General features: G+C 40.2%; 1 pseudogene; it reads right to left on the reverse strand.

Annotated features, from left to right (window-relative positions):
- Positions 1-1,244: 1,244 nt before the first annotated feature.
- LOC147501833 (putative ubiquitin conjugation factor E4) overlaps positions 1,245-13,185 on the reverse strand; it is a 39,516-nt pseudogene continuing 27,575 nt past the window's right edge.

A 13,185-nucleotide genomic window follows, 5' to 3' on the forward strand; every position in this document is an offset into this window, starting at 1 on the left:
TGGTAGATCCATCTTGACCCAAATGGGTAAGGCAGTGAACCTGTTTCTATGATTTTCTACAGCAGCGGACCAAGCTCTCACTACAAATATCCTACCTGCTAGGAAAAGGGGGCCGTGATCTATCACCAATTGTTTATCATCTCCATTGAAGAATTTGAAATAAAATAGATCCTTGTCGACCATCATGTCGAATCCACCCTTTAATTTCCATTGCTTGTTCACAGCCTCCTTAACAAAAGGATAAGATAATCTCTTTCCGACAAAGAAACCGACAACATAATCTTTCCAAAAATTTACCCCTTCCTCTATTATCTCAAGAGGGACTTATGCAATGTTGTTGTTAAACTTGGGATAAACTTTTTTAAGATTAGGTTGGAGTCTACTGTTCTTACTTGTGCTAAAAAGCGAGCTCCAAGATCTTTCTCCAGAGGAGCTAGGGTGTTGTGGTTGCAAAGCTACCTGATCTGCCACCACCACTTGAGCAGCTTGAGATTCTACTGGGTCTTTGATTCCCATATCTTCCATGTTACTTTCAACTGAGAGTCAACGGCTTTTACCTGCCGGAGGGCATGGGTCAGACTTTGCCAAAAATGGGCAATTCCCTCCAAGAGAGGATTTTCGAACTAAAAATAGTTAAAATATGTGAAAGTTTAGATTTTTAGATTGGAGTAGTAGATTGTCCAATTGCAAGTTATCCTAGTGGAGATTGATTGGTATCGTTTTCCCCAACAGTAAGGAGCTAACAGAGTAACTGCCATATCTCTATATATTAAGAAACTACATGGTTTACTGTGAAGGCATTCTGTGAAGGCATTGCAGAAAGGATTGTGCTACTTGCACCCTTTTGAGAGCATACCTAATTATTTTGAGGGGTAACTTCATATGGCTGCATTGATACCTTAAAAGCGGATACCTTGTTACCATCCCTTGGGATAATGTACATTCAGCCAAAATTTTGAGTTTTGAAATATCTTCCAAACAAAAAACAAAAGAAATGTATCAATTACTTGATCAGTGCTTGGATATAAACTATTTACAACTACAGAATTATATGCTCAATGTAAGTAAACTATCACATGATGAACATTCATTACGAATTCTAATTACAGCCAGAATAGTTGATACAGGCCAACATTATCTTACAACTTCTAGTTTCCTGTATTTATCGCATCATCCAAGCTGAATAACTTCAACAGTACGATAATAACCGTGTGGTAAAGTCATCTTCAAGTTTGCCATCTACATTGCTACCTTCTCAATCTGCAGGGAAATATATAACACCTCGATGCTCCTTCAGTTAACTTCGTGGGACCTAACAAACTCCTCTATTCTGGCTTTCAGTTCAACATCGGGAATAAGCATGTCTGGAGTAAGATAACACCGATTAAACGGATCGGTATTCTAACTTAGAAGATGCCTTTGGATGACAGGCCGGTCTACTGTGACATTTGAAGAAGGTAGAATTACAGGATCCTTCGTAAGTGTAAATTGAATTGGGTCAAGGAATTCGTCTGGTATCTCCCCGAGAGCCTCCTCAACGTACATTGCTGCGGAAGCTGCAGCCTTGGCCTTAGCACCAAGCTCAAAAAGTCCATGTATCACACATTCACACCAACGTCTCCACGTATATTAAGCAGAATGTCTGCTGCAGCAGCAAACACTTGCTCATCGTATGATCTACCGTCTCTAGATATGGCACTGGGAAATATATTTTCTGTCTCCTCTTGCCAAGTGAACATATATGCGGGCAATCTGCTTAATCAATTCTTTTGGCTGAAACTGGTATCTTTCAGGGTGTTTTAGAGCAAGAGAATTGCGTTTGGTCCCCACGAGTTTTAGCATGAAGTAATTGAGCATGTTCGCCACCCTCTCAACCATTTCCGGAAGAAGGAAAGGGGCTGCAATCTTTTCTGATGTGAAGGCCAACATACGTATGTCTTCCATTGCGAGTTTCATGGCAGCACTTATAGTATCTTCCAGAGAGTGGAATTGTCGAGTTCTCTCCTGTTTCTTTCCAGCTGGCCATTGCTCCCATTCTGAAGTATTAGACATCTCAGCTTCTATTTTTTTGAGTTCAAGAATTTTGTTCTGACTCTCATCAAGAAGATATATGCTATCACTGATCAGGAAAGTCAGAAAGTTCAGATACAAGCACTTTTCTTCTTCCTTCGCGATGTGTCTCCACATATGGAAATGGGTTGGGGACTGCCAGAGATACTCTAGGAGTTCTGTAATACTGTGCCGTATCTTGAGTTTATCGTAGAACTGCGCGCATACCAGACTCGACCTCAACATAAATCTTCAAAAGATTTCGAACCAGATATGGCGAAGAGAGTTTGCCTTCAAAGAGGGTAGCCGTTGAAGATGAGCCACCTTTACTAGGCATCCAACAATTCAAAACTTTAACCATCTTTGCATTGCTTTCTAAAGTCGAGATGATCTTCACTAAAACGACTATCAGAAAATACATATCTTGGATCTATTTTGTTTCTTTTGGTCAAATTTGCATCTGATAAGTGTTGGGGTTAAACACCGATACCAATCGATCCCCACTACATAGATAATTTGTATTTGAGCACAATTCAACTCCAATCAATAATATAAATATTCCCTACAACTAAACTAACATGTCCAACTTGCTAAACAACTATTAACAATAGATAACAATGTAAAGCAGTAAAAGCAAACCATAACACAAAGATATACCGTGGTTCGGCCAATGGTGCCTACTTCTACAAGAGCTAGTCTTTTATAAAGTGGGAATGAAGATTACAATCACTCCTTGCAGTCTCTCACCTTACTAGATTACTCATCTCTCTTTATGGGTTATATCTCTATAAAGGTTATCTCTCAATTTTGATAGCTTTCAAGATTGAGTTTCTCTCTTTGTTCTTGTGTATTTTCGTGTCTCTTCTAAGTGTTATAAACTCGCGGTCCACAAAAATAGCTTTCTACTGAAAATAGACTTGGATGCAGGGCGCGCTTGGGGCAAGACCAAGTCGAGCGCGGGTCGCACTCAGGCTTATGCACGCAAGCATAAATCCTTTTTCTCCTCATGTGAGGGATAACGCCAACAATCTCCTCCTCCCGAACAGTGAGGGGGGATACCTCCATGCAATTTTCAAATCAACAGGAGGAGTCTGCTACCATTCCGGCAGTAGCACAGCAAACAACAAACATCAAACTTACTTTTCGGTAAGACTTTGGTCATCATATCCGACCCATTCTTGTCGGTATGGATCTTCTCGATACACAAATGTTTGTTTTCGAGTACTTCTCTAATCCAATGATAATGCACATGTATGTGGTTGGATCTAGAATGAAAACTTGGATTCTTGCTCAAATGGATGGCGCTCTGACTGCCACATAGAACTACAAACTGTTTCTGCTTTAGCCCTAGTTTGTCAAAGAACCTCTTCATCCATAGCATCTATTTGCAACACTCAATGGTTGCAATATACCGCTTCTGTAGTGGAGAGGGCAACACACTTTTGCAACTTTGATTGCCAAGAAACTGCTCCCCCTACAAAAGTAACCAGATAACCGAAGGTGGACTTCATCGAGTCAACATCACCTGCCATGTCTACATCAGTATAGCCTTCAAGTAAGGGCTTACTTCCACCAAAGTACAAACATGATTTGGAAGTGGCCTTGAGATATCTCAATATCCACTTAACACCTTTCAAATGCTCCTTCCTCGGATTTGATAGAAATCGGCTTACAACACCAATGGCGAAAGCCATATCCGTCTTATACACACCATTGCGTACATCAAGGCGCCCAATCACGGATGCATAAGGAATCTTTTCCATCTGACTTTGCTCATGCTCACCCTTTGGACACATCTCTTTGGTCATGCGGAACTGGCCACTAAGCGGACAACTGATTGGCTTCGCTTGATCCATGTTGAATCTCTTCAACACCTTCTCAATGTAGCTTTCTTGAGTAATCCACAACTTCCCACTCTTTTTGTCACGAGTGATCCGCATCCCAAGTATCTGCTTTGCTTGACCCAAATCCTTCATCTCAAAAGACTTACTCGAGTCTTTCTTCAGTTTGGATATCTTATTGATGTTTGGACCAACTATCAACATATAATCCACATACAACAATAGCACTATGAAATCCCCATCTAGAAATCTCTGAACAAACACACAATGATCGGAAGCAGACTTCTTGTATCCTTGTTTCGCCATAAAGGAATCAAACTTTATGTATCACTACCTCGGTGCTTGCTTCAACCTATACAAGCTCTTTATTAGCTTGCATACTAAGTGCTCCTTGCCATTGATCTCAAACCCCTCTGGTTGGTCCATGTAGACATCTTCTTCAAGGTCTCCATGAAGAAAAGTTGTCTTAACATCTAGCTGCTCAACCTCTAGGTTCATACTTGCGGTCATACCCAATACCACCTGAATAGATGTCATCTTCACTACAGGAAAGAAAATCTTATCAAAGTCAATCCCTTTTCTTTGACCGAATCCCTTCACAACAAGGCGAGCTTTGTGCCTTGGGTGAGGATTGTTCTCCTTATGCTTGACTTTGTATATCTACTTATTTTTAAGAATTTTTCGCCCTTGCGGTTTCTCAACTAACTCATAAGTGTGATTCTTATGCAAAGAATCTATCTCGTCATGCATGACCTTCAACCACTTTTCTTTGTCTGTACTTTCAAGTGCCTCTTGATAGTACATAAGTTCTCCACCATCCGATAGTAGCATGTACGTATGTGGTGGATACCTGGTTGAAGCTAGTCTCTATCTATTTGACTTCCTTGCCCCATCTGCTGGTGCCTCAAGAGGATGCACTTTTGCTTGCTCTGGTGGTGGTTCATGCATCTCATCTGCATTTTCTATACCAATAGGTTCTATCCCATCATGAGCAATATGATTCTCATCATGAACTTTAAGCCCATGGTTTTCTGCATTCTCAATGCCTTCTGCATGTTCCACAGTAGGAACTTCTGGTTTTGTTGAATCAACAAGATCATTGGTGAAAGCCTGTAGCTTCTCACCCTCTTCAAAGTCTACTATGGTTTTGTCTTCCAGGAACACAACATCTTGACTTCGGATTACCTTCTTGTTAATCGGATCATAGAGTTTGTAACCAAACTTTTCATCTCCATAACCCAGAAAAATGCACTGCTTGGCTTTGTCATCAAGCTTGGATCTATTGTCTTCGGAATATGCACAAATGCCCTGCACCTAAATACCCTCAAATATCCATAATCAACATCTCTGCCTGACCATACTCTCTCTGGATAGTCACTACTCAGAGGCTTTGACGGCGATAGGTTGATCACATGCACGACTGTACGCATTGCTTCTACCCAGTAGGTTCTAGGTAGCTTAGAGTGAGACATCATGCATCTCATCCTCTCTACAATGGTACGGTTTATTCTCTCTGCTATTCCATTATGTTGCGGTGTCTTGAGAACTGTCTGTTCATGATGAATCCCATGACTCTAGCAATACTCTTCAAACGGCCCAATGTACTCACCCCCATTATCTGAGCGAATACACTTTAACAACTTCCCAGTCTCTCTTTCTACCAAGCTGTGGAATTTCTCAAACACGCCAAGTACTTCATCCTTGGTCTTTAGACTATATGCCCATATCTTTCTTGACGCGTCATCAATGAAGGTCACGAAGTATGAAGCTCCCCTATGGGACTTCACTTTTATAGGACCACATAAGTCTGTGTGCATTAGTTCAAGGACATTGTCCTTTTTGTGAACGGGAATCTTTGGAAAGACACCTTGTGTTGCTTTCCTACTAAACAGTGAGTACATGTATTTAAATGTGTACCTTTGATGTTTGACAATACTTTTTGCTTAGCAAAAACTTCCATTCCTTTTATGCCCATATGACACAGTCTCTTGTGCCACAGTTTGGAGGAAGCTTCTTTTTCTGCCGCATTCACTTCTGCTTTACACAAACTAGCCTGTGTTTTGTAAAGAGAGCAAATTTTCTTCCCTCTGGCTGCTACAATGGAACCTCTGCTAAGTTTCCATACCCCGTTACCAAACGAGTTTACAAAGCCATCGTCATCTAACTTCCCAGCCGAAATTAGGCTTAGCCGAATGTTAGGGACATGTCTTACATCCTTGAGTGTCAAGGTGTAACCGACATTGGTTTCTACATGAACATCACCAATGCCTATAATCTTCGAGACGCCACTGTTACCCATCTTCACTTCACCATATTCACCACAGCTGTAGGTAGTGAAGAATTCCCTGTGAGGTGTGACGTGATAGGATGCTCCTGTATCTATCACCTACTTTGTATCCTGACATGAGGTCTAAGACAACACTCACCATAATCTGACACAATTCCCACTAGGTCGTCGACTAGTGCGGTAGTATCTCTGCCTGTGTTTCCGTTCCTATGCACCATGTCTTCATGTACACAGTTATTCTTCTCATCCATCTTCAGTGTTCTGCACTCATATCTGAAGTGGTCCTTGGTGGCACAATAGTAACATTGCCTCTCTGCCTTAGGAGTTCTAGCTTTACCCCTAGATTTACTTCTGTCATCACCTCTAGAATGAGATGGTTTTCTGCATCTACCTCTCCCCTATTTTTTTGTGACAAAGATCTCTGAGCGAGAGGAGCTGCCTTTTGAACTCCTTCTAGTCTCCTCATTCAACAAAGACGCGGTAGCCATCTCCATGGTAACGATTCCATCCTTGGCTACTTCGTGTAGAGAGACTGCTAATGTCTCCTAACTTTCGGGTAGAGAGCCTAATAGAAACAAAGCCTCAACTTCGTCTCCCAAATTAATCTTCATCAAATGTATCTGATTGATGGTATTCTATAATTCGTTAAGATGGTTAGACATTGAAGAACCTTCTTGGTACTTCGTGTCGGCAAACTTCTTAATGACTAGCACTTTGTTTCCGCTCGACTTCCTCTCATAAAGGCCTTCGAGTTTCTTCCATAAGCCAAAAGCTGTAGTCTCTTGGGATACATGGTGAAAGACACTATCGTCAATCCACTGTCGAATGTACCCAATTGCTTTTCTGTCAAGCTTGCTCCACTCAGCCGCAACAAACGCTTCCGGTTTTTCTCCTCCATTCTCAATGGGTTGTGCCAAGTCCTTGCAATAAAGCAAGTCTTCCATCTTGGCTTTCCAAATGGTGTAGTTCTTCCTATTCAGACTCGTCATGCGAGTGTTCATGGAATGGTCTATTTCCACAATTTATTTAAAATCAAATCTTCTCTCAGGAATTTTGTCAAACACCTTCTAACCAAGATTTGGATAACACCCTACGCTAATCTAACCAAGACTCTGATACCACTTGTTGGGGTTAAACACCGATACCAATCGATCCCCACTACACAGATAACTTGTATTTGAACACAATTCAACTCCAATCAATAATCTAAATATTCCCTACAACCAAACTAACATGCCCAACTCGCTAAACAACTATTAACAACATATAATAATGTAAAGCAGTAAAAGCAAACCATAACACAAAGATATACTGTGGTTTGGCCAATGGTGCCTACTTCCACAAGAGCTAGTTCTTTATAAAGTGGGAAGGAAGATTACAGTCACTCCTTGTAGTTTCTCACCTTACTAGATCACTCTTCTCTCTTTACAGGGTTGTATCTCTATAAAGGTTATCTCTCAATCTTGATAGCTTTCAAGATTAGGTTTGTTCTTGTGTATTTTTGTGTCTCTTCTAAGTGTTAGGTTTTGTTAAAAACCCCAACCCTTATTGCAAACTCGCGGTCCACAAAAATAAATTTCTACTGAAAATAGAATTGGGCGAGGGGCGCGCCTCGGGCAAGACCAAATCGAGCGTGGGTTGTGCTGAAGGTTCTGGAGGTCGACCAAGGCATGAGCGCGGGTCGTGCCTTGGGCAAGCTTATTCTGAGTGCGGGTCGCGCTCAAGCTTATGCACGCAAGCATAAATCCTTTTTCTCCTCATGTGAGGGATAACGCCAACAATAAGAAAGGCTCACAGAGTCAAAGCATGACAACACAGAGATTGACAAACATGCTTGAACTTGCACAAGTTAATGGATCAACCTTTATATAAGCCCTTGACGAGCTTCTCTTAATCTCCTCGGCAAGATATTCAAGTACGCTATCTCGAGTATCTGTGTTTTTAAGTGGAGATAGTACAACATCTCCAAAGATCATTACATAAGTTATTTATGACATTCTCAATTCCTGTATAGGAAGAAAACCTATCGTGTGGTCGAGGAGTTGTTTCTTCTGAGAAATATAGCTGGATGACATCTGGATGACATCGGCTTACTCTCAGTATGATCAGGAAGAGCGCTGACATGAAAGAAAGGACCCAAAATGCTCGTCGTCTCAATTACACGCCCATTCACGTAAGCCCCCTTTGGAATCCACCAAGGATGATTAACAAGAGCTTTTGCACCATTCGGGAAGCTAGATATTAACCTCAACATTCTCAATGGTTGCTGGAAATTTTCTAGTACCGATACGTTCAGCACACTAGCTAATCCCTCAAATCTTCATACAAAATCTTAAACAATGGATCTAAACTATCGATATCTCTAAACAAATCATCTAGGAATCCAAGCGGGCAACTTTGTCCACTGCTTAACCCATAACCATCATCCATCAAAGACAATAAAAGTGAAATTGATGGCTTATTTGTGCCGACAAACAAAGTAGGATCACCAAGATAAATTCTACAATAAGAAACAACCAGTTTCTTGTTGTGCAAAAGAAGCGATAACAATAAGAAACAATGATAACAATTTGAGAGGGGTGATAAATCACAAACAAACAAAGTGAACAAAATATCAACTATGCAAGAAATAACCAACCAAGTAGTAGAGAAACAAAGATTTACGTGGTTCGGCTTACGCGTAATCCACAACCAAATGAAAAACTTCAAATTGAGAGAATCAAATAGTGTTACACACTCACCTTGTTCAATAGAACACCTAAAGTCCCCTTTTAGAAGAACTCACAAATCTCTCGTATACATGATTTAAAACCCTAACTTTGTTTTTATAGTGTAGCTGAAATTTCGATTCATTTTGGCATATGGCTGCCAAAATATCATACTACATTCAACACTGGGATATTGAGATTTCATACTTCTTTCAGCACTGAAATACCGAAAAAAACCATTAGTCAGGTTGTTTTCTCAAATTCGATAACAAGATACCGAAATAACTTAACTTGCTCGGTAACAAGTTACCATCTCCAACTCACTTTATCGGTACCAAGATGCCATCTCCAACTCACTTTATCGGTACCAAGATGCCATCCCAACAATCTCTACCTCGGCGAGAATTTCTCAAATTCGAGCCGACCAATTCGCTACACCTAACCAAACAAACAAATGTCCCAAAGAACCAACAAACAAATGTCCAAAAGGACCAACAACGGTTGTACCACATAATGGTTGCCTACGTACCCTTGAAACGGGATCAAACCAATCGTAGTTCACATATGCTCATAAGAGCCAAATCATCTCAAATGAAGGATACAAATCAAGTCCAAGCAATGGTGGAACTTGACTCCAGAAACCACTTTGGTTAACATATCAGTGGGGCCTTGGTGTCTATCTTAGTAAGTAAGATATCACCCTCTTCCAAAATCTCTCTGACAAAGTGAAACCGCACATCAATGTACTTCATTTGGGCATGATGAACTTGGTTTTTGGCCAAATATATAGCACTCATGCTATCACAATAAATCTCAAGCTGATCCTGCACAATCCCGAAATCATCCAACAAACCCTGCAACCAAATAGCCTCTTTCATAGCCTCGGTCACTGCCTCGATCTGTCGTAGACAATGCAACCGTAGACTGTAAAGTAGACCTCCAACTCATCGGAGCACTAGCTAAAGTAAATACATACCCAGTAGTGGACCGACATTTATCCAAATCACCTGCATAGTCAGAGTCCACATAACCCACACAAAACTGACTAATATCCCTTTCAAACATCAAACCAACATCTACAGTACCAAGAATGTACCGTAGAATCCATTTCACAGCTTGCCAATGTTTCTTCCCAAGATTGTGCATATACCTACTAATAACACTAACAACTTGTGAAATGTCCAGCCTAGTACACACCATCCCATACATCAAACTACCAACAACACTAGCATATGGAACATAAGTCATGTACTCATGCTCCTCATTAGAATTCGAAGACATAGTAGCACTAAGTTTAAAATGAAGGGCAAGAGGTGTACTCACAGACTTAGTGTTCCCATAAATACCAAACTTTTGTAGTACCTTATTCAAATATGTCTTTTGAGACAAACAAACTCTACCATTTGCTCTATCTCTATGAATCTCCATGCTAAGAATCTTCTTAGCTTCACCCAAGTCCTTTATCTCAAACTCTGAGGACAAGAGCTGTTTCAGCTTATCAATCTCAGTTTTGCTTCTTGAGGCTATAAGCATATCATCAACATACAAGAGCAAGTAGATGAAAAAACCATCATGTAGTTTGCGAAAATAGACACAATGATCATAGTGACTTCTTATGTACTTAAGCCCTAGCATAAACCGATCAAATTGCTTGTACCAAATCCATATATCGACTTTTTCAGTTTACACACCAAATTCTCATTTTCTGCAACTTTAAACCCACTCGGCTGAGTCATATAGATCTCCTATTCTAAATCACCATGTAAAAAAATAGTTTTTACATTGAGCTGAGCTAGCTCCAAATTAAATCATACTGAGCTACCATGGCCAAAAGGATACGTATGGAGGAGTGCTTCACAACCGGAGAAAACACCTCATTGTAATCAATCCCCTCCCTCTGAGCATAACATTTAGCTACCCATCTTGCCTTGTAATTTAACTCATCACTTAGAGATCCTTCTTTCAATGCAAACACCCATTTCCCGCCAATCGCCTTCTTACCCTTAGGTAACTTTACAAGCACCCAAGTATCATTCTTATGAAAAGATTGCATCTCCTCATCCATAGCTATCTTCCACCTTTTTTACTGCAAAAATTGGATTGCTAGCTCCATAATATGAGGAAAAAGCATATTCGTCAAGGCTTTCAATAACGGGAAGTGCATATGTAACATAATCGTTTAGCCAATACAATGGGGGAACATTCTTATTAGATTTACCAGTTGCAATTGGCTCATGAACTGGAGCCAAAGGACCAACATTAATATGCTCCTCTAATGCAGCCACATTCTTTGCATCATCATATGTTCCATCACCTATATTTACTACTTCTGTGTCTTCAACTGGAACATCAACTGACTGACTACCCATGGTTGCCAATCTACTAGACCATAACCATTTGGACTAGGTAAAGACACATCAATCTCCACTTATTGCAATACCTCTTTGGCCATACTCTCCACCTATTGAGAGTCAATATATTTCAACATAAAAGCCTCATCAAATGTCACATCTTTGCTCAAGACAAACTTCTCATCTTGCTGATCTTATAACTAATAACCTTTAACTCCACCTTTCAGACCCACAAAGATAGCTTTCTTTGCGCGCTCTAGGATCTAACTTACCATCTTTGACATGAAAGTAAGCAGGACACCCAAACACACGAAGGGAATCATAATCCTCAGCAGGTTTACCAGACCAAACTTCCATAGGAGTTTTACCTCCAGTTGCAGACAAAGGCAACCTATTAACAATGTAGCATGCATAAGTCAAAGCCTCAGCCCAAAATGCTTTTCCTAATCCAGCATTGTACAACATATACACCGCACCTTCTCCATTAGAGTACGGTTCATGCACTTAGCTACCCCATTCTGTTGTGGCGTACCTTTCACTGTGAAGTATTTCTCTATTCTCTCATCCTCACATACTTGCAAGAACAGATCACTCGTGTATTCACCACTATTATCAGTACGAAGTCTTTTGATATTTCTGTCAGTGTGAGTTTCAATCAACTTCTTCCACTTCACAAAGATATCTAAGACTTCATCCTTGTTTCTCATGGTATATACCCACAAACGCCTAGAATAATCATCAACAAAGGTCACATAATAATGCTTGTTCCCTCTAAGAGATGCATTCCTGGAAGGACCCTAAACATCCAAATGAACGTAATCAAGGGTTCCACGTGTACGATGGATAGCGGTGCTGATAAGTGCTCAAAAAGTGCTATTTAACCCTCGATTATGCCACTTGTTTAACCATCTTAGTGGACTAATAATGTTTATAAGTTGTGTTTTAAGATTCTACAGGTGAAAAAGAGAGTTTTGTAGAATATTAGAGAAAAAGGGGTAAAATGGAGCAATTCGGAGCATTAAGAATCACATGGGAAGCCCGTGGACAATCATGGAGAAGGCCAAGGAATTAGAGCTATTAAAGATGCGACTTGGACCTATTTTAAGCCTATTTGGAAGCCCAAGGCCAAAGGATTCGTTGCTTGGACCAAAGCTCGCAAAAGAGGATAGAAGGATAGAGCAGAAGAGAGAAAATAGGCTTATGCGTCTGGGACGCATGGATCGAGCGTCCAGACGCATTGATCAAGTCTGAAACACATAGATCGAGCGTCCAGATGTATTTATTAAGTCTGGGATGCTTAAATAATGCGTCGGATGCATGAATTGACATCTTGTAGCCAATTCCTTCCGGTTTTGAAGGCGAAAGTCGGAACTCGGAAGAAGTCTATTTGTATTAGGAAACAAATGATGGTTTGGAATGCTTCTAGAGCTCATTGTAACCCCTATAAATAGAGGACCTAAGTGCCTCATGTAATTTGCCAATTCACTTATATTCTTGTCTGTAACTTGAGGCAGAGAGAGATTAATAATAAAAGATCGGTTTTAACTAGCTGAGTCTTAATAAATTAGTCTTTCTAGTCTTATATTCTTCGACTCTTCTTCTTCTCGTTCTTCATGTTCTTCCTTCTATATGGAAGGCTAATATTCTCCTTCAAGGGAGGAGATGAAGCCGGTGCTTAAGGTTTAATGATTCTTCCGGTTTATGGTGTTCTTGTCCGGGTTAGTTCTTTATGTTTTTAGTTATTAGTTCCATTGCCCACACCAGGGGATGGAAGTATACATTAAGATTTTTATTTATTACAATTGAATATCATGCTAGTTTAGGGTTTTATTTATTGCAATGGAATATTTGCTAGTAACATGCTTTTATTTATTGCAATTGAATATAATGCTAGAATAGAGTTTTATTTATTGTAATTGAATATTATACTATTATTCTCTACTTTTCTT

The sequence above is a fragment of the Coptis chinensis genome, chromosome 4 (assembly GCF_015680905.1).
Source record: "Coptis chinensis isolate HL-2020 chromosome 4, ASM1568090v1, whole genome shotgun sequence".
Lineage (NCBI taxonomy): Eukaryota > Viridiplantae > Streptophyta > Magnoliopsida > Ranunculales > Ranunculaceae > Coptis > Coptis chinensis.